Genomic DNA, 23,876 nt, shown 5'->3' on the forward strand with positions numbered 1-23,876 from the left:
CTAATCACAGTGTGCATTCTAGAGAAAGTGGCAGATGCAGGTACATTTGGATAAATACTTGAATAGGAAAGATTTGGAGGGACATGGGTCAAGTTGCTGGGACTAGTTTAGTTTGAAAACATGGTTGGCATGGACTGGTTGAATCAAAATGTCTGTTTCTGTGCTGTGTGACTCGATGACTCTATGACACTATAATTGGAAATCAATTTAGATTGAACAGGAGTCTTCAATGTAATGAAAACACTGCATTCCCTTTCACAGGAGCATAGTCAGGCAAAATTCGATATCAAGTCACAAAATGAGATAACCAAAAATTTGATTAACTTCTTGTTTTGAAGATGATATTAGGATAGGCCAAAGAGATTGGGAGATAAAGGGAATTAGCAGTGCCATTTTGGAGCATAAAACCAAGGTAGTTGAAGACATAGCCACCAAGGGAGGATTTATTAAGGCTGAGGAGATATCTAGCCAGAATTAGAGGGAGGCTAAGGTTAAAACATTTGGAGGGAGGAAAGGTAGACAAGCTTATAACACAAGAGAAGGTCGTATAGATCGGAGATGAGCAACCTTTCGATGGACAAGAAGTGAAGGTTCCAGAAAAAACTGAACTTAGCTTGTGTGGGTTAAGTTCTGGGTCAAAATCCTGGAATTGACTCGGTCAATGGCTTTGTGGGTCAACCCTCAAATGATGGATTGCAGCTTCTCAAGAAAGCAGCTCATCACCAACTTCTCAAAGGCACCTAGGGGTGGGCAATAAATGCTGGCCCAGCCAGTGACACCCACATCCCACAAATGAACTTTTAAAAAGTTCTGAAGCACCAGGATGACATAAATCGAGAGGCTTCAATATAAGATTCTTCCACTTGGGCACGATGGTGAACAATACAGAGAATGTTGTCTAGTTGGTAAATACGTTAATGCCATATTTAGACACTTTGACCAGAAACAATTTAGATTACTTCTACATTAATTATTACTTGTTTTACAATTAAAGGATGCTGACATTGCATTAGAATGGTTGTAGCTCATTTTCATTCAGAAAGCATTTCCCAGCTAATATCCATGTCAGGTTCAGCTACTAACCGTGCATTTCACTGGTGTGTTATTCAAATCATGTAATTGGTTTTCTTAAAGCCCAAATGAGGTATAAGCAGCATTGCATTCCCAAAACCGTTAACAAGCTGATTAGTCAATTGTTTAATTTTTCTGTCGATTACAATTTGCAAGCAGTGGTATCATATTTAATGAACCGGCACAGCTCCTATAAACGTGTCTTCAGAATAGTGCCTAAGTGATCAAGCTCTACAGTCATTTGTGATCATTAAAAGCAATCACCTTAAAGGTAAGACCATCTAAATGTAGTCCAAGCTCACAAGTATAATTCTTCACTCGGACCTGATGCATTACATACTAAAGCTTAATTCCCCTTTGTACAGATATCATGGTAAAATTTGCATTGTAAAGCTGCATGCAATGAAAGAACATATCTGGAATTTATGAGAGTCTTTAGTTGTATGAATAAAGTAGAATTGTTTCCCCTTCCAGTGTAGTGAGATAAGGGTTGATAGAGTTGTTCAAAATCAGGAAGGGCACTTGATAGAGATAGAATTGAATTTTGCCAGGGTTAGTTACCAGAGGAAACTGATTTAAGCTCATTCAAAAAAAGGAATCAGAACGCTTTTTTCTTTTTACGCAGTGAGTTGTTAAGATCCAGAGTAATTTGTCTAAAAAGATATTGCAAGCTGATTCAAGATTAACATTCAAAAGGAAATTGTAGGCTTACAGAGAAAGAAGAGGGAATGAGATGAGTTGGATAGCTAGGTAAAAGCTCTCCAGGAATGGCCAGGGGTTGACTGGATTCATCCTGAACTCTGGGTGGCAACTAAAAACAATCCGAGTTCTGGTTTTAATGCTAACGTATTCCATTGATTACTGGCAGCTACAGATGGCATGTAACTGGAGGGGATGGATGATCGGTGATCGCAAGCAATTCTCCCACATTGGCACAGCATGATAACATGGGACATTTACATGGTGCCAGCATGATTATAAAGTACTCATTACTGCTTGTGGCTTTGCCAGATTGTTCCTGCTAATATTTTGCCTGAGAGTCAACATTGAATGAGCTTGAGTTGCAGAGTCAACTTTATCTTGAGTCAAGACTTTTTTTATTCACTCATAGGACACGGGAATCACTGGCTGGGCCAGCATTTATTGCCCATCCTTAGTTGCCTTTCACATCATGGTGGTGAGCTGTCTTCTTGAACAGCTGTGGTCCGTGTGCTGTAGTTATAATCAAAAGGAACCAGAGAGGCAACTTTTTCACACAGAAAATGTTTCGTGTGTGAAATGAACTGCCAGAGGAAGTGGAAGATGCAGGCACAGTTAAAACATTTAAAATACACTTGGACAGGTACATGAGTAGGAAATCCTTGGAGGGACATCAGCCAAATGCAGGCAAGTGAGACCAGCTTAGTTTGGGAAAATTGGTCTTCAAGAATTGGTTGGACCAAAGGGTTTATTTCCATGCTGTATAAATCGATGACTACATGACTGTATGGCTTGCATCTCCCTTAGGAAGTGAATTCCAGGATTTTGACCCAGTGATAGTGAAGAAATGGTGATATATTTCCGAGTCAAAATGATGAGTGACTTGCAGAGCAACTTGCAGATGGTGGTATTCCCATTTTTCTGGAGTTCTTGACCTTACAGATGGAACTGGCTGTGGGTTTGGAAGGTGCTGAATGAGGTTCTTTACTGACATTCTGCAACACATCTAGCAGACAATACACACTGGTGCATTGGTGGTAGAGGGAAGGGATGTTTGTGGATGTGGTGCCAATCTTATGGTCTGTATTGTCCTGGATGGTGTCAAGCTTCTTGAGTGCTGTTGGAGCTGCACCCACCCAGGTAGGTGGGGAATATTCCATCACACTCCTCACTTGTGCCTTGTGGATGGTGGACAGACTCTGGGGAGTCAGGAGGTGAGCTATATGCTGCAATATCCGTCACCCCTGACCTGCTATTGTAGCCATTGTATTCGTATGGTGAGTCCAGTTCAGTTTCTGGTTAATGGTAACCCCAGGATGTTGATAGTGTGAGGGAAAGAGAGAGAGAATAGAAAACAATGTGCCAGCATAGGCTCACCAGCCAGGAACATGCCCTTGCAGGTCTGGAAAATTCATATGTAACAGCGCAGCATCTAGAAAGCTTCCAGAGTTTACCTGGTTGGAAAAGAAAGTTTTCCCAAGATTCCAGAGATCGTTGTACAATGAACTGTTGCTTCCCTGTGTTTTTTTGCTGCTGTACTAGAAAAGTTGCATTTAGAAGGCCTGAATGCTAGACTTAAGAAGCTTCCCACAAAAGATTTGACTCAGAATCTCAGAGCCTTGAAGCGGAGATAAATTGACAAAATGGAGCATTGTTATTTACATAAAGCTAGCCTAGAAAATGTTAACTTGATCATTTTAATAGCTATCAATACAGCTAAAATAAAAGTTAATCAATGAGTCATCGTGCTCTAGGGAGAAACAAAATCTCCTGAATTAGCTTTGCTCTGAGTCAGTAATGCTATGATATAAATTTAATGCACCAAATCATGAGATTCTCTGAATTCCAAAGTAAACTATTACAACATATCAAAGCTGACGTCCACGTTTGAATCGAACATGCCAATCTCTGTCATGTGAAGCTAGGCTCATTTATAAATTCTGCCTCAATGTTCCTAATCTTCCTCTTCCAGTACTTAAAAAAAAAATCTGTATTCATATTTCTTTTAGTTGCGATTTTTGAATCTGGTGTTTTCTCTCATCATTCTAGTATTTTTCCTTCCCACACAAGCCAGAGTTTAATACCAGCATTAGCTGCTACATACGGAGGTAAAATTCAATGTATGTTGATGAAATGGCTTCATATGATCCAAAGATTTTAGTTAAAGTTTTTTAAAAATTCTTCCTCTTGAACTTGACTGGTCAATCTCACTTTCAAAGTGTTACATTTGGACTGTTAATACTCTGATTAGTCTTGTGTACAAATTTGAATCTTCTAGCACCCTGGGAAAGATTAAGGTGCTAGAAATATTTGAGTTTTTTTACTCAAGCCTCCTCACTCGTTAAAAAAATACAAACTTAACATGCACATAATTCTAATGCAAGAGAAAGTAAAAAAAAACATTTTCTTTGTAAACTAACCAAGGTAAAGTCCAAGAAAATCACTGCAAATGTGGCATATCTGAAACTATTTCATACTTGTGTCAATACCACACTGTTAAACAAATTAATATATTCATTCTCCATTCTAAACAGCAACCTGAATTTTAAAATGCATGAAAAAGGAAACTTTATACAAATTAAAATTAACCACACAGAAACTAAGTGCATCCTTTTTCCATTCATCACAAATGGTGAGTTCTATTGCTGGCCTTTGATACCCTGTCACCTCTAAATAGTTCCTTTCTCTTGTTCTGCATAGTTCAGCTTTCATTCCATGCAGTTTATAGATCATTTGAGCTGAACAATGATGCAGCAACAGTTTCCAGCCACACACAGCCTCTCACAGTGGTCGGGAACATGAGACTGGTGTGCTGTTTGGGTCAATGTTGGTGTCCTTTTAACTGACTCCAATGGGCAAGGGTGGGAGCTGGAATAGAAGATGGGGCATTTTCCCATGCTCTGACATCAGAACACTGAAAAGGAAAGCACTGACAAAATTTGTTGTACTTTGAGAAATGCAATGATTCTGCATAAATCAATGAAAAAAAACGCTGCCATAAAGTAACAAAAAATCACTCTTTAATTATCTTTTCAGCTCAGTAGTTAAAATGACCGCATAGAGAGAATTTGAGTACAAGTAATGAGTCTTTAAGTCAGCTGTGATTCATCAGTTTGAAATTGTCCTGCAAATGACTGAATTGTCCATCTTGGGGCCAGTGACTGTGACTCTCCAGAAAGTGTACTTGTGCTTTCTGTTGTTCCTAGTATGAATAGCATTGCTGTCCGAAGTTACAGATGGAGTCTGCAATCTGACTGGGATCTGCCTCTCTGTATTTCCCACTGGTTACAAATGGAGAGATACAAATAGAGAGAGAAAAAAAGCTGCCAGCTCTCTCAAAAGATCTGTGGAAGCAAAATCAGCATTTGAAATAAATTGTTCGACTAATCCTTTAGAATTGCTTGCAAGAGGAATTCTCTTTTAAACAATACTGCATTTATTAAAACATCATTCAAAGAATTGTAAAAGAGGTGTGACTAATTATAGCTTTAATTACAGCTTAGCAAATTGAATTTGGAAAGCATTGACATCTAGCTAGGTCTTCAATTTTCAAACGTAGGTAGTTGAATTCCCTCAAGTACAGGTTAATGCCGTTGTGTGTTTCTGCATAGTCATCCAGGTAGAGGCAATTAAACTTCCAATTCATCTTCTGTGGAAGAATAGATTTCTGGAGTGTGATATATTATTAATTACAGAGAATGACATAGAACTTTCAGCGCATCAACTGATCAAGCCCAGTCTAATGTTTATGCCTCACAGGAGCAGTATAATGCAGGCGGTGTGCTTAAGACATGTTCCCACCGATTCAAAATTTGAATTAAGCTTGAGTAAATAATCTTGATTGCTAGATGTGAGTTCCTTTGGCCCTTCTACAGGAAAGAGGGCATAAACAGAGTGTTGGGGATTGACTGGCCGTGTTACACATTTTTTCTCTTCACTTTCAATTGGGATCAAATCAGGCAACATGTATAAAATGTGTTTGATTTGCTGTTGCCTGTTTGTCAGCCTAGTCCAGGTCCCATTTCAAACCCTGAAATCCAAAAGAAATTTCTTTTTAACAGTGATATATATGAAGGCATTAAGGAAATGTAATATCTTAACATCATACCATTATAATCAGCTTTCTTTTAGATCAAAAATAGTTATTAATAATTAATTTTACTCTTGCTAACTTTTTTTTCTCTTTCATAAAGATTTTAAAATTTTGCTGAATGAATTATCCTCTTGTCCCTCAACTGAGTGAATATTATCCAGCCACAGGACTTCGAAGCCAGTTCTATAAAGGTGTTTGAATACAGGAGGCCATGTGCCCGATCTTACTATCTAGTGGTCGGTTAAAACATTTTTATTCGCCATAAAGTCTCATTAAAATTCATCTTTGATCGAGTTTCTGATCATGTTTCATTGCATCTCTTCCTTGGGCACAACCTGTTTTTTGACTAAACTTCTGTACAGTGGCGATATAAATGCATGCTTCAATTGCTATAGGTTAGAAGAACAAATCGTTCTTGGCCCAATGCAGCAACTAGAAAGAAAGAAAAATATTTAACTGCAGTAGGATGAATAAGAGCAGAAACAACATCTGAATTTCAACAATTTGCATTAAAAATACAGAATTGGATACCTTATTTTATGCCATTGTTGTTTGTTCACAATTAATTGTTTCAGTGGATAACATTTCCAGCAGACATCTCTGCTGGGATCAATGCTGGTCACCATAAACATAAATGACTGCGACTCAGGACTGGTGTCAAAATTTGACAAGGTCATGAAGACTGCCAACAAAGTACTGGAATTCATGCCTAGAGAAATAGAATATGAAAGCAGACAGATAATGTAACATTAATAGGCAATCTTGGTTATGCCACATTTGGAACACATTGCAATGCTCGATACTGCATCAAAGACATCGATGTAAAGATAAAAATAGAAAATAGTCATTTCATAGTTGTGTCTCACTGATAAAAAGGACAAGAAAGATTTACAAGGATGTAACCAGAATTGAAAGGCTGCAGATATTGGGAAAGATGAAGAGGCTGGGGGGTTCTATTATCTGAAGAAGAGAAGACCAGCAGATGTTCTTTCAAAGAGTAACTAGAGTCCTTTTGAATTATAAAGGGGTTCAATGGGATAGAAGTAAGAAATTATTTCCACCTATGAGTGAGTCAACATCAAGGGGAGAAGGTATGAACATAAGATAGCAGCTCTCAGTTTGAACAAAGAATGTTCAATGCAGTGTATGGTAGAATTCACTGACACATTGACTGGTTGATGCAGGTAGCACTGACACAGTTAAGGCAAAACTAAATGTATGCATTCGACAAAAAGAATAGGGAAGAATAGGAATCATGTGGGAAGAGGTACTTAGAGTGTGAGGATGCTCGACTAGAGTATAAACACTTACAGGCACCTCTGTCTCTACTGTTGATTGTAAACTTTGATTTTATATTTAACCAATACTTTAGAAATTTGCATTATCTTTAACATTCTGGATTGCATTATAACTTTGAAAGAACAAGAGGCAGTTGGCAGTCAGAATAAATTTTACTCAAAATAATTTTAATAACTTCACAATCTTGAACTTGCATCTTGATGGCAGTGCAAGGATTTTCAGTGAAGCAGCTCCAGTAAGTAAATGCAGTTTGCTTCAGTTCAATCATAATTATAATCACTGTGATAGGATTTGGACATAAAGAAGAGAAATACGCTCTTTCGCAAGTGAAAGCGAGTTACCAGGCCTCTGTCTGTATGTCACAAATTAACATCACCCATTTGTATGCTAATTTCATTCATTTATTTGGCAGAAAGTATTCAAATCCAAATCAGTTTTTTTCTCAATGGTGGGAATGTTCTTCCCTGAATTATTATTAGTTAATCAGGAGTAACAAATGTAAAGAGTGAAGAAGATTTTTGTTTAATTGTTAAGACCCTGCAATTTTTGTGCACATAACATTTTGTCAAAGAATCAAATTGTACAACCGTCCCAGTTAGGTGTGTGAACCAATTCAAAGTACTGCGTTCTCTTTGCAGCTCATAAGTACTATTATGAAAGGACCCTTGTAGAAGTTTACACAGTTCTTGTAAGTAACAATCACTTCCCACTGAACATTTCATTGAGTTGCAGTTGAGATAAAGATCACTACTAACGTACATTCGCGCTCTCCCAGGGGAATGCTCGCCTTAGTCCAGTTAAGTGCCTTTGGTGACACTTGACCCATGAAATTCAGTGGAAGTAACACAATTTTCTTTCTTGTAAGCTGAGAATTAAGTGGTAAGAATATGAAGCACGGCTGCTCTGAAATCTGACCTGAAATTTGCCATTACCTGAGAGCCAACAGCTATAGCTATTGAACGTGGTAGGTGGGTTGCAAAGCAACACTTAACATAAAATCAGAGGCCACAGAAACTACCAGAATCTTTTCCAAAAACAAAATGGCTAAGAGTTTCAGGCAATTTCATAACTCTCAGATCAACAGAGCAATTGCATTTAAACCTTCTATTCCTCAGCCCCCAAGAAAATAATAGGAACAGCATAGAATAAAGGAAACTTTGTACCTCGCATGATAAACTGCAGGTGCCTGTTGAATGAGCAGTGGTACGATTTCTGTTTCAGTGCCCAGTACAGATTGTTTTGCTCTGCTTGGCCAGATTGATGCATGATTTTCACGTTGTGCAGTAATGTAGGTGGCTGGTGAAATTATACTTGGTATCAATCAGCCACATACAGGTATTAGTTACTGAAGCTCTGTATTCTTTCTCCAACAATGCACGTCAGTTTCTAATGCTCATGTGATAACCGAGAAAGTGACACTTTTATTCGTTCTCTTATTTCATTGACCACAATTAATGTTAATAAAGACATGCTGACCGAGGTTAACTTGAACTGAATAAAAAAGGTTGGCTCTCCTTTGTCGTATCTGCTTGACTGACAGGCCTTGCTGTGGTGGAGTTGCCTCTCAGCAGGTTAGTTAATCTCGCCTGATCTGGGTTGAAACAGCAACAAAGTACCAGCCCCTTCTCCTCCATGGTGCTGACCGCTGTTTCTAGGAAATCTTTCAGTCAATTGGAAATGCTATTTCAGAAAAGTTGAGAATTCTCACTTCCCTGATCACTACCTTTTCTCCTTTATTTTCTTTCTTCCTCCCTTCCTCCCATTCTTTTTCCTGCTCTTCTCTCAACCTCACTTGACTTATAACTCTCATCCTTCTTTCACTATCCTCACTTTTCCCCAATTATGGTCCTTTCTTGCTTGAATTAAAACTCGATTGTCTCATCAAGTTACCATTCATTTCAACGTAAAACAAAAAGAACATTCAAAATTTTTACCCAAGTCATCAGTAAACAAATATTTAAGTTTCAGCAGTAATATTCTGGGGAATGTGGTTGAATAGAGCGAACTTGGAGTGCAGGTACATTGTTCCTTGAAAGTGGCATTGCAGGTAGACAGGATGGCAAAGAAGGTATTTGGCATGCTTGCCTTCATTAGTCAGAACACGGAGTACAGGAACTGGGATGTCATGTTACAGCTGTATAAGACATTGTTAAGGCCACATTTGGAGTATTGTGTACAATTATGTTCACCCTGCTTAGGAAGGATGCTATTAAATTGGTGAGAAAGTGAGGTCTGCAGATGCTGGAGATCAGAACTGAAAATGTGTGGCTGGAAAAGCGCAGCAGGTCAGGCAGCATCCAAGGAACAGGAGATTCGATGTTTCGGGCATGAGCCCTTCTTCAGGAATCAGTTGAAGAAGGGCTTATGCCCGAAACGTCAAATCTCCTGTTTCTTGGATGCTGCCTGACCTGCTGTGCTTTTCCAGCCACACATTTTCAGCTGCTATTAAATTGGAAACGGTGTAAAAAATATTTACAAGGATGGTACCAAGACTGGAGGGTTTGAGTTATCAGGAGATGTTGGATAGGCTGGAACTTCTTTCTGGAGTGTAGGAGACTGAGGGTTGTTTGTATAGGCACTTATCAAATCATGTGGTATAGATAAGGTGAACAGCCAAGGTCTTTTCCCCATGGTAGGGGAGTCCAAAACTAGAGGATGTACATTTAATGTGAGAGGGGAAGATTTAAAAGGAACTTAGGGACAATGTTTTCACATAGAGAATGGCGCATATAAAGATCGAGCTGACAAAAGAAGTGCTGAAGGTGAGTGCAATCACAACATTTAAAAGACATTTGGGTAGGTATGTAAATAGGAAAGATTAAGAAGGATGTGGTCCAAATGCAGGAAAATGGGACTAGTTTGGTTTTGGAAATCTGGTCAGCATGGGTAAGTTGGCCGAAGATTCTGCTGCATGACTCCATGAACAACTCCACCAACTGTATATAAATCAGTCAACAAAAAATCCGATAACCTGCCTCCATATAATTCCCTAAGAAGCTTCTTAGCCATCCATTTATGATGAAAAATGTTGATTTAATAACATGCAAAAAATGCTCATGTTTGAAATTCTTGAACCATGTTTAACCAATATATTTAACAATACCTCATTACAAATGTATAACTTCCAACTCAACTAATACCAAATATTCAGAACACTCTTCAGGCTGCATCTTATTTTTTTTTGGTTAAGTGTCGGTTTTGGGAAGTTTCACAAATGGTTTCTCTCCTCGAGATCGAGACAGACCTCTCGTCATGCCTAACCATTATTAGCTCATTAACTATCTGCCCTGCCTATATGGCAGCCTCTCTCCCAATTCTAGCCCCTCCCTACTACCTGCCATTTCTGGAACAATTCACCACTCACACCCACCAAAAGACTAGCATCCACTTTTCCTGTACCAGCTATAAAAGGCTGCTATGCATTCAGACAAAGCACCATCAATGAAGGGCACTGCCAGATTGCCAATATGATGGCATAGCAGCTGTAAAGCCAAGCCAGTCACATCATAAAGTCACCGTGGCTGACACTGCCTCACGTATATGGCTCCAATCTCTCACCTTTGTCACTGCCTAACCACCAGGCCAAACAGTCCTTTAACCAGACTCTCTAATGCTACCCTGTCCCCTGCTATGGACCTCCATCTTGATGTTGTCCGGGGTGGGGGGCGGGGGAAGCACCACATTAAGACAAGCATTTGGACAATTCCAAACATTAGCTTTGAATTACAGCCAGCAAATGCAAACACAACGAAAGTGAATAGCTTCTGCAGATTGCTCCCATAATGCAAGTCAGATGTTGGCACCATGACCAATAACCATTCTACAGTCCATAATGGTTTGCTGCATCCAGGTTACATTGACTTGGGCTGGGTATTAATCAGGCATTGCCTGGCTTGTAATGCCCAATGCAACTGAGCACTATCATGCAGAAGGGGAGCTTGCTCCTTCTCGATGCCCTCATGCCTCTCATCCTCCTCTGAAGACTGGCCCCATACGCCGAGTTCACCAGCATTCGGCACATCACCCCATCGCTTGCTTGAATTGTGCAGAGAACGCCAGGCCAGGATGATGCAGCACACTCTGTGTGAACTGAATTGGAGCACCAGCCCCTACCATAGACTGGTTCAAGAAACAGAGCTGCATTATTAGCATCCCTATTCTCTGCTGCACTTCTGCTCTGGGTTGCTGCAAGGATGGTATTAAACGTACCCTCTGCATTAGTCAGGAAGTTGTGTGTTATGCAATGGTGTCATCAACCATGGTTGCAGTTGGCATCTTTTGTCTCCCAGTCACCAGCCTTGTTAGGCCCTGGACCCTCATTCACAACAGATACACATGAATGTCCAGGATGGAGTAATGGCAGTGGTAGCAGTGATTACAGATCACCTGAGCATTAATGGAACAGGATACCTTCCCATTGATGAATTTCTCTGTGTTGTGATACTGCCCTCTCAGTGCCATGTGTGTCTAGTTGATGGTGTGTTTAGGTTGCTTACAGTGCGTGGTCAGATAAGGAGCTGCATGTATTGAGGCAGGTTGTGCAGGCACTAAGGTCACAAACAATCAAACCTCACCTTGACAGGAAACTCAACACATGCCTGGAACATGCTTAAAAGATGCAACAAGTTGTTCCTGATGTCAAGATAGGCCTTGCTGATGGCGGTAACTAAGTGGAGTTAATCTTGAATGAATAAGCCACATGATGATTGGAAATTGCTCAAGCTACATACATGATCTGTAAAGATCACAATGGAACTAATACTACTTAAAGTATTCATTTGAAATTGGATATGTAACAATTTATGATGAAATGAATGGTGGAGAAAGGAAACAAGGCACAAGCTCCTACATTATCCTAGCTGGTATATTACAATATGCTTTACATGGAACAACAGAAATCAACATAGGAAAGTTGCTTCTGATGCTTCTTAACTTCATAATGCACTGATATAGGCCTATATTGAATATTTTAAGCATATTTGCCTTCAATCTATGCCTGCAACCTTGTGTTTTAGGTCTTGAAAACTTGGATCCCAGTTCCATAGAATAAACTGACTTGTGTACAGATAAATCAGTATCAGTCTGCTCTTTCAGGTAGACAGGAAAAATGTCAAGGAGAGCCTGAGGATTGTATCCTCTGTACTGATTAATATTTGTTCCTGACCATCATCACTGAAAAGAGATTATCTATGAAGAGGGAGATGGCACAGGGCAGGGTGACACTCGGCACATGGACACACAAGATGGCTGCTGCGCTATCAGTTGGCCAACTTGACACACAAGTTGGCCGCCGTATCACAATATGGAGAGAAACAGCAAAGCAGATACAGACAGTGCTCGGCTGCAAATGTGTTGCTGGTCAAAGCACAGCAGGCCAGGCAGCATCTCAGGAATAGAGAATTCGACGTTTCGAGCATAAGCCCTTCATCAGGAATAAGAGAGAGAGAGCCAAGCAGGCTAAGATAAAAGGTAGGGAGGAGGGACTAGGGGGAGGGGCGATGGAGGTGGGATAGGTGCACTCCGGCCTCTTACCTCTCCGCCCCCCCCCCCCCACTCCAGCCTCTTACCTCTCCGCCCCCCCCCCCCCACTCCAGCCTCTTACCTCTCCGCCCCCCCCCCCACTCCGGCCTATCACCCTCACCTTGACCTCCTTCCACCTATCCCACCTCCATCGCCCCTCCCCCTAGTCCCTCCTCCCTACCTTTTATCTTAGTCTGCTTGGCTCTCTCTCTTATTCCTGATGAAGGGCTTATGCTCGAAACGTCGAATTCTCTATTCCTGAGATGCTGCCTGGCCTGCTGTGCTTTGACCAGCAACACATTTGCAGCTGTGATCTCCAGCATCTGCAGACCTCATTTTTTACTTACAGACAGTGCTCGGGGCCACCAGAATGGCAGCACAATGCATTCACAACCCAGTTGATTCGTTTAAGGGGGGTGGGGAGAGAATGCACATGAGTAATGAACACTGCCCGCCGGAGTGTCTGGGTCCAGCCAACACCTCTTATAGAAATGCTAACAGCTTGATACAGACTCAATACGAAATGCTAAAAGCCAGGGCTGCAGTAATCGTCCTTCTCTAATGACCGATTGGCGCCCTTACTACAGCAATGGATTTCCGTGCAGACATTGAAACTGACAATGTCTACACTGAAACTGACAATGACCACACCGAAATTAACAAAGGCTACGCTGGAACTGATAAAGACAGCATCAAAACATTCCACGATTCTGCAATGATTGCCATAAACAAACCATGTTACAATCTCATCACTGACCTAATATATCACAAGAGGTATTAACATTTCTTGACATATGCTCCGGGTTGAGAGAAGACTTGTAGTTGATCATTGTGCTGCTGGTGTCTTTCTCTCCCCAGAGCTCCAATAGTTCCTTGTGCAATAAGCTCTGTCATTAAACCCCGATTCTGACTCCAAGACTGGTGTTTTTCCCCACAACATCTAGTTGATACTTCCTTGGTGTTTTTTGCTATTTGTATTTCCTTCGTTGCAAGAGTGCCGATACTTTCTGAACTCCTCTGGACATCTGTCGAGCCCTGACATCTTGGATACTGCTCATATCTCTGCTGTTTGAAACCTTCCCCTCTGCTCCTAGATACCTAATTCATGAACTGCCTGGGGGTACCTAACTTCCACTTCTACTGCCTTTGACCAACATTGACTTACTTTCTCTCTCTCTCTCTCTCTCTCTCTCTCTCCCTGAACAAAACTGACTCTGACCCTTGAACTGTTGCTCACTGACACTTGAATTGATCTGTGTGATATATCAAAACCCTCCAAGAGAGGCTTGCCCTTGTTATTAGGCAGTAACGATGTTTCAAGCCCTGGGCACCCTACGCTTAAATGCTACAATCTCAACAATATAAATGAATACAAAGAAGCTAGACTTTATCACAATAATTCCAAAATAAAGAGTAGCAGTTTAAAATGCGACACTTTGAAGTGTAATGGATGCTTGCCACATATATTAATGTAATTCTGTGTCACTTGATGATAAGCAGAGATTACTTATATGTAACAAAACGGAACACATTATAAATTAGATACAAATAGAAGCTTGCAGGAGAAATTGTTTCCTCTCCACTTTTCGAAAACGAAAATGTTAGCATTCTGGCCAACTGACCAGAACGGAAAAGCTACGGGATCTCTTGTTCAAGGTGAAGTGAAGACCAGCAGAAAGAGGAATCAACCATGGCACAGTTGGATGATGAGGGATGTCACAATGCCACAGGCTGGACACATGTAGCACACCCTCTGGAAGGAGATGCAATAGCATCAACAGCCTTTTTTTCCCAGTCATAAAGAATAAGTGCAGTGTCATTCCAATAAATTTATTAGAAATCTCAAAGCTTGGAAAGAAGCTGCTCAGATAAATTGAAAGCAAACATTTCTGATGTGGAGACATGTTCACTGGAACGGTTATGACCAATTCAGTACAGTTATTTCATATACTTGCGTTTTAGAAAAAAGGTTGACATTTTTTTAGAAATGCTTGTTTAAGATGTGTTTCCCTGCCCTCCTTGATAGATCTAAGTTTTTTCTTAATCAGATACCATGTAAATAAATTATTCAGGGTTTTAAATCAACTTGAACACGTTCCGCGAGAAAAAAACATTAGCATAACATAAACATTGTCAGCTAGTTTGGTTTGCTAATGCTGAAATTAGTTGAGGTGTTAAAGGTAACACATTGATTTGGTAAAGAAGTTTAATTATCGCCAGGCTTATTTCACACATTTTTGGAATGATCTATAAAGTACAGAAGAGGCTGCAACACAGAATTTGCTGCAAATCCTTTGCATTTCATCAGGAAGAAATGCTGTGTCCCAGCTCTTCATGCTGTTGCCCTTTATAGCTGAAAGCAAGAAGAAGAGTTCTATTCTAATCTTGCCTAAGACACCATTCTTTCTTACAAAGCATTCACAAGCCAACACAACGCATACGCATATTGATACCTGTTCATCACACACAGATCATTTTCAAAATTGTCAATGGATCCTTGGCTTTATGATGCCTGCCCAATATGAATCAGAGTCTCTTTATCCAGAAGTTGAACTTTGAGCTGGTGCTCAAATACTCTCCACATCTTCTCTGGATATTTTTTATTCTGTGAAGCCTCTATTGCCAACAGCAAGTATGACTTTCAGTGATCTCCTCTTAAGATCATTGATGGTTTGCTTAAAGCTGCATGTCTTCCATAATTCAGGAAAGATGCCATTTCCCACCCAATCCATAATCAGATTTTTGCCTTCCATTTCTAGTGAAGGTTTGCTTGAAAGTAGAGGGCAGAGTTTCTCTGCTCCTTACTTTCACTCTCTTCCCTGGTTTGATCCTTTACTTTTCTTCCTTTTGCTTCTATTTAACTTTATATCTCATGGTTGCAGCCACTTGAAGTTTTGCTGATTGTGAATCTGTGCCTTGAGGAGATAAAAAGGCCTGTACAAAGTTTGTGAGAAGATTTGTAGCTCGGGTGCTCGTTGTTGTGGTTCTGTTTGCTGAGCTAAGAATTTGTGTTGTAGATATTTCGTCCCCTGTCCAGGTGACACCCTCAGTGCTTGGGAGCCTCCTGTGAAGCACTTCTGTGATCTTTCCTCCGGCATTTGTACAAAACACTATATAGGACAAACAGGAAGACAGCTAACGATCCGCATCCATGAACACCAACTAGCCACGAAACGACACGACCAGCTATCCTTAGTAGCCACACACGCAGATGACGAGTAACATGAATTCGACTGGGACAACACTATTATTATAAGACAAGCCAAACAGAGAACAGCCAGGGAATTCCTAGATGCATGGCACTCATCCACAGATTCCATCAACAAACACGTCGACCTGGCCCCAATATACTGCAGTTGGCCACTGCAATGGACAGCTGGAAGTGGCAGAGACAAACCACTATAAATGCCGGAGGAAAGATCACAGAAGCGCTTCACAGGGGGCTCCCAAGCACTGAGGATGTCACCTAGACAGGGGATGAAACGTCTGCAACACAAATTCCCAGCTTGGCAAACAGAATCACAACAAAAAGGCCTGTAGTTGTAGGTTTCGGTCACTAGGGGGATTTTTGCAAATATGGGAAATGAAGACATCATACCAACGTTGGCATTGAATTTAAGGAAATAAAATGGCCGAGCCAACTGAACTGTAGATTGTCTGGGCTCAAGCTAAGGCAGCATCCAAGGAGCAGGAGAATTGATGTTTCGTGCATAAGGGCTTATGCCCGAAACATAGATTCTCCTGCTCCTGGATGCTGCCTGACCTGCTGCATTTTTCCAGCAACACATATTTCAGCTCTGATCTCCAGCATCTGCAGTCCTCACTTTCTCCTGGGCTCAAGCTAAGTCATTGGGATGTAATGGAACACGCTTCCTTCAGTGTGTCATGCTGCAAGAGGACTCAGTAAGATGGTGACTGACATTTTTATACCATTAAGTCATATACCATGATGTGGTGATATTATTATGAGCATGTCCCTTTCAGGTATATTACATATTTGCTGCAAAACATAATACAACACAATAAAGAATTGGCAGGCTGCAGGAAATTGAAATTATACATAAATGTATCTTTCTCTGGCAAAATGTGATGCATGATTTTGCACAAGTTAATGTTGAGATCTCAACTTTTTACAACTTATATCAATGGCTCAAATGAGGGACAACCTATAGTGGCATTGTACTGATTTGGATGTCAAAATATAATCAATATTCCCTTTAATGATTTTCCTTTAATGCATTATGCCCCGCTACTATTTCAGTTTACTAAACCATTTAGAAGCATCATTGCAAAGATGTCACAAAAGGAAAAAGCTGGAGATGTTGAAGATATGAGTGAGCAACAGAGCAACTGAGCCACTATGCCACCCTTGTCAAGCACTGAGTGCCCTAATTGAAAGAGGATGGGTTGATGCTTGAAAACAGCCTTTTTGTCCTTATCTCCAATCCTCTTCAAGGGCATGTCACACTTTTTCGTTCGACTCCCATCCCATCCCATCTCAATCCTTTGTGTCCCAGGCACCCAGTGGCAATCCATTGGATGCTTCCTTGTGCATTACTGGCTGCAGCCACCCTTCCTGGTGGCGCTTGAGGCGATGAAGAGTTGCCTCTGATTGGTAGGATTTTTTTCCTTACTGGAGGTTTGGCTACATAGCATGACCAATTCTGGCCACTACCTGGGGGCCACTTAAATTGCTTCAACCCTCTCTGAGAGCAGTAAGTCAGGATTCCCACTTCTCCAACTGTTGCTATCCGGGCCCACATTTCAGAATCCTGATGAAAGAATGGGAGCTTGGCAGGAGGGTGGCACTAAGACTGAATGCTCAGAGAACCAGTACTGACAAAATGGACCAAATGGCCTCCTTCTGCACTGCAGCAATTTTGTGATGCTGTGCCCTGAAACATTGTGAAGGTTTCTCTCTCAATGAAAGCCTACAGACTGTTTTCAGCCAATTCTACTTTCGACTTTTTTTCTTTATCTCATTTGACTAAGAATATAAGGTTGCCATTCTGCCCATTTTGCCTTTGCTATCCAATGACTGTAGAGCTTTCCAGTTACAATTGCTGCTGTGCACATTCTCCGTCCTACAAATATTCCCTGTTCAATGTATCTAGGTTTCTTTTGAACATTACCACTGATTTTGCTTGCAGCATATTTTCATCGTGGGTGTTCCAGATCATAACAACTCTCTTTTCCCATCCCATTTCCTGATTCTTTCACCAGTTCCTTAAATAGGTGGGTCCTGCCTAATGACTGTGATAGAGTGATAAAGCCAAACGTTCAGAACTTACACAATGTGACACTCCTACTTATTGGGGTTTTCTGAATTTCCTGTGGTCCCTATCTTCGAGGAAGCCTTAACCACTTCAGCAAAGACAGGAATTTCAGGCAAACTGTTTGTGAACTATTATCTCATAGTTTACATTAGTTGTGTGTATTTATTTCCATTAGACTGTTTCCATAGTGAAAGCAGATTGGAATGATCGATCTTAATCCAGGTGGCAAAGTGAAAATCAATCCCCACATTTTCTGCCCCTTCGCAATCACACAGATGGTTTCGGAAAAATTAAAATTTAAATTCATTGAGATTTCAGGCTTGCAGGATTTTGAAAGTCTTTAAATTGAATAAACTCACATCAGCCTGTAACAGGAAGTTCACCATGAAAATTTGATAGCAGGACAAAATTACTGACAATGTGGACCTTTATTGTGCTGAGTTCAGCAGTATGGAAAACACCCTTCAGAAAATTCAACCAAGCTGGGCAGGCCATGTCTCTTGAATGATTGCTGTCAAATCCCCAAACAAATCTTCTTTAGAAATTGTGACAGGACAAACAATATCAAGAGAGTCAGAACAAATAATACTAGAAAGAATGCTATAAACTTTAGCACTGCAGACCATCTAGTGGGGCAGCACGGTGGCTCAGTGGTTAGCAATGCTGCCTCACAGTACTAGGGACCTGAGTTGGATTCTAGCCTCGAGCGACTGTATGGAGTTTGCCCACTCGGTATGTGTGATTAAGTTTCCTTCAGGTGCTCCAGTTTCCTCCCACAGTTCAAAGATGTGCAGGTTAGGTGGATTGGTCGTGCTGAACTGCTTATCGTATCTCAGGATGTGCAGGTTAGAACATATAACATAGAACATAGAAAAATACAGCGCAGTACAGGCCCTTTGGCCCTCGATGTTGCACCGATCCAACCGCACCTAACCTACACTAGCCCACTATCCTCCATATGCCTATCCAATGCCCGTTTAAATGCCCATAAAGAGGGAGAGTCCACCACTGCTACTGGCAGGGCATTCCATGAACTCACGACTCGTTGAGTAAAGAATCTACCCCTAACGTCTGTCCTATACCTACCACCCATTAATTTAAAGCTATTCCCCCTCATAATAGCTGACTCCATATGTGGAAAAAAGGTTCTCATGGTCAACCCTATCTAAACCCCTAATCATCTTGTACACCTCTATCAAGTCACCTCTTAACCTTCTTTTCTCCAATGAAAACAGCCCCAAGTGCCTCAGCCTTTCCTCATATGATCTTCGTACCATACCAGGCAATACCTTGGTAAACCTCCTCTGCACCCGTTCCAGTGCCTCCACATCCTTCCTATAGTATGGCGACCAAAACTGCACACAGTTCTCCAGATGCGGCCGCACCAGATTCTTATACAACTGCAACATGACCTCAGGACTCCGGAACTCAATTCCTCTACCAATAAAAGCCAGTACACCATATGCCATTTTCACAGCACTATTTACCTGGGGGCAACTTTCAGAGATCTGTGTACATGGACACCAAGATCCCTCTGCTCATCCACACTTCCAAGTATCCGACCATTAGCCCAGTACCCCATCTTCTTGTTACTCTTACCAAAGTGAATCACTTCACACTTACCTACATTGAACTCCATTTGCCACCTTTCTGCCCAGCTCAGCAGCTTATCTATATCCCGCTGTAACCTGCCACATCCTTCCTCACTATCAACAACTCCACCGACTTTCGTATCATCCGCAAACTTGCTCACCCAACCTTCTAGCCCCTCCTCCAGGTCATTTATAAAAATGACAAACAGCAATGGTCCAAAAACAGATCCTTGCGGAACACCGCTAGTAACTGCACTCCCAGATGAACCTTTACCATCAACTACTACCCTCTGTCTTCTTCCAGCCAGCCAATTCCTAATCCAAACCTCTAACGCACTCTCAATGCCATATCTCCGTAATTTTTGCAGTAGCCTACCATGGGGAACCTTATCAAACACCGTACTAAAATCCATATGCACCACATCTACCGCTTTACCCTCAGTCACCTTCTCAAAGAATTCAGTAAGGTTTGTGAGGCACGACCTGCCCTTCACAAAACCATGCTGACTATCCTTGATCACATTATTCCTATCCAGATGTTCATAAATCCTATCCCTTACAATTCTCTCTAAGACTTTGCCCACAACAGAAATCAGACTCACCGGCCTACACTTACTAGGGTTATCCCTATTCCCCTTCTTGAACAAGGGAACCGCATTTGCTATCCTCCAGTCTTTTGGCACTATTCCTGTAGACAACGAGGACATAAAAATCAAGGTTAATGGCTCTGCAATCTCCTCCTTTGCTTCCCAGAGAATCCTAGGATAAATGCCATCAGGCCCAGGGGACTTATCTATTTTCACCCTTTCCAGAATTTCCAACACCTCTTCCCTACATACCTCAAAGCCATCCATTCTAATTAGTTGTGACTCAATATTCGCATTGGCAACAATGTCCTGTTCCTGAGTGAATACTGATGAAAAGTATTCATTCAGTGTCTCCCCAATCTCTTCAGCCTCCACACGCAACTTTCCACTACTATCCTTGACTGGACCTATTCCTACCCTAGTCATTCTTTTATTCCTGACATACCTGTAGAAAGCCTTTGGGTTTTCCCTAATCCTACCAACCAAGGACTTTTCATGTCCCCTCCTTGCTGCTCTTAGCTCTCTCTTTAGATCCTTCCTGGCTACCTTATATCTCTCAATCACCCCAAATGAACCTTCACGCCTCATCTTTACATAGGCCGCCCTCTTCCCTTTAACAAGGGATTCTAATTCCTTATTAAACCACGGCTCCCTCACACGACCCTTTCCTCCCTGCCTGACAGGTACACACTTATCAAGGACGCTCAATAGTTGCTCCTTGAACAAGCTCCACATATCGATTGCACCCTTCTCTTGAAGCCTACTTTTCCAAGCCACACATCCTAAGTCATGCCTCCCTGCATCATAATTTCCCTGCCTCCAGCTATAACTCTTGCCCTGCAGTGCACACTTATCCCTCTCCATCACTAGAGTAAAAGTCACCGAATTGTGGTCACTGTCCCCAAAGTGCTCACCTACCTCCAATTCTAACACCTGGCCTGGTTCGTTACCCAGAACCAAATCCAGTATGGCCTCACCTCTTGTTGGCCTGTCTACATATTGTGTCAGGAAACCCTCCTGCCGACCCATCTAATGTACTCGAGCTATAGATTTCCCAGTCAATATCTGGAAAGTTAAAGTCCCCCATAACAACCACCCTATTACTTTCACTCTTTTCCTGAATCAACCTCGCAATCCTTTCTTCTATGTCTCTAGGACTATTAGGAGGCCTGTAGAAAACTCCTAACAGGGTGACCTCACCTTTCCTATTTCTAACCTCAGCCCAAACTACCTCAGATGGCGAGTCTTCATCCATCGTCCTTTCCACCTCTGTAATACTATCTTTGACAAGCAATGCCACACCTCCCCTTAGTTAGGTGGATTAGCCATGGGAAATACAGGGGTAGGATGGGATGGGACTCGGTGGGATGCTCTTCTGAGGGTTGGTGTGGACTCGATAGGCCGAATGGCCTGTTTCCACACTGTAGAGATTCTATGATGAGCTTCGGAAAACATTGCATCAAACTTGGTCCTGTAGGAACAAGCACTGAAATCTGGTTAATTATGATGCATAGAGATAGACACTCGATTTGCAACATTTGAGGTGCCCAGACAAAGACCAGTGAGGATGTCGAAGTTCCCCCAGGCACCAATGATAACATGAAATGTCAGTTCTGTGGACATCAGACTCTTCATCCATGAGAGGACTCACAGAAGGTGGTGACATCATTTACATCATGAACATACGCAGACAGAGAAGTTGCTAGGGCCATCAAATTGTGAATGTCTCAAAATAGTCCTTCCTCCTGTTCTTTTCTACAACTCAACCTGTTATCCCTGGTTTCAGATAGGAAGAATGATGCATACACACTCACTAACACCAACTGCATTTACTATCAATGAATTGAGTACAGTAGGTTCTGCTATAATGTGAATTGGCTATAATGCATTTGAAGAATTTAGAGCATCATTTGTAGAACATGAATTTTCCTTAACTGTATTGGTTATAATGCAATTCTGGCCCCATTAGTTTAAATGGTGCTGCTCTTATGCAATTTTCTTAAAACGCGGGGTCGCTCAGGAACGGAACTATCACGTTATATCAGAACTGACTGTAAATACTCTCCATTCAGTAAAACAGACTGGCCTTACACATTGTTGCGACAGGGAACCTAGTATCATCTACAGCTGAACTGCAAAGCATTAAAAAAAAGTGTTCTGCCACATGAAACAGCACCCAAAATCCTTGATTGAATTAACAAGTATTAGAATATTGGTGTGGAAGCTTGCAGATAGTTTTAATCAACCTGCTCAGACTTGTTATGACTTATCTCTAGAGCAGGTGAGGCTTGAACACACAGATAGATTCATTACCACTGTACCACAAGAGCCCCATCATTACTGAAACTGTCTACAATTAACACCCATTAAATCAATGGATATGAGATAGAGTCACTGCCATCCAAAGTGCATTAGTTAGTCTGGTAGGCATTTATGATTAAGATTTACACTTTGCAAGGAATTCAGCAAAGATGACAAGTTGCTCCAACATCTAATAATGACTTGCTGCTGTGATTTTCTAGGCTGCAGAAACTAATGTAACAATTTTAGAGGTAAGTGCAGGTTGCATCTGTACAGTCAGATATTTGGCACTGAGAGCCATTCATATGGCATTCCTGTCCTCAGCTCACACCCACACCTCGGTGGATTTTGCCATCAGAATGAACAGTATCAGGAGAGATATTCCTAGCTTATCTGCTTTTTCACTCTCTCCTCTCCACTCTCTCCACCAAGGTCAATTGACTGGTAACTCAATGCGTCATCCTGACTGTGATCAGGGAACTCAGCACGAATTAAGCATCAAACCCTTCCTTGCCTTGATATCACACTAGGCTGTCCATGTATTCATCCAATGGGGTCAACCATTCCCTTTCACTTAAAACAATAGAAAGAAAGAATTATGAAAATGCAACAAAAAAAAGTGTAATTACGATTTCAAATATTCAGATTATTTTAAACCATTGTATTAAATACCATCATGTGGAAAGTGACAGCAGCAATACTGCACATTCTGTTTTAATTGTCTGTTCAATAACTTCACAGAGTGCCATTCAAACAACTTGTCACATTTGGAGCTCTTTAGTAAATGGTAATTTTGGTGTGATCATTGACATTGGAATAGGGGCTAATGCATCATCTTTTGTTTGGCAACAGTACAAGGATTTACTGTAAAGTAACTACGTGAAGCTGCTTTGGCTGATCTGAGTTCCCAAATATGTGTTTGCAACGAGCCATTTAACTGTGTAGCTTCTGCTTTTTCCAACATGAGAACACTCCGTATGTTTAAGTAGTACAATTTATTTTTAGATTTGCTTTCTAAATCGAATGATTGAAAGTGTTAACTGAAAAACGTAGATGCTGTTTATCTGAGCATTTATGGGCTATAACGTAGCACTGAATTGAATCATACTTTGCAATAAATGCATTATAAATAGAAAAGTGGCTACTTGCATCTTATCCAGAGAAGAAATGGCCTGTAATTTTCTTGAAAAGAACAGGAAAACAGTGAAATCATTTATTTAGAAATCAGGAAAGTTGTTTTGCATTGTGTCAAGGACTTATAAAGATTAAAATTTCAAAAGCAGACAAAAAACATAAATCACAAAACTGAAGTGATTATTCCACAGTCATGTATGATATTATACAGACAGCAAATGACCAACTCATAAAAATACACAGATTTTGCCTGATTGGGGTTTGATGAAACCCTGTTTGGGTTGAGTATTTTAGGTGATTGGTG

Source organism: Hemiscyllium ocellatum, chromosome 11 (assembly GCF_020745735.1).
Source record: "Hemiscyllium ocellatum isolate sHemOce1 chromosome 11, sHemOce1.pat.X.cur, whole genome shotgun sequence".
NCBI classification, from domain to species: domain Eukaryota; kingdom Metazoa; phylum Chordata; class Chondrichthyes; order Orectolobiformes; family Hemiscylliidae; genus Hemiscyllium; species Hemiscyllium ocellatum.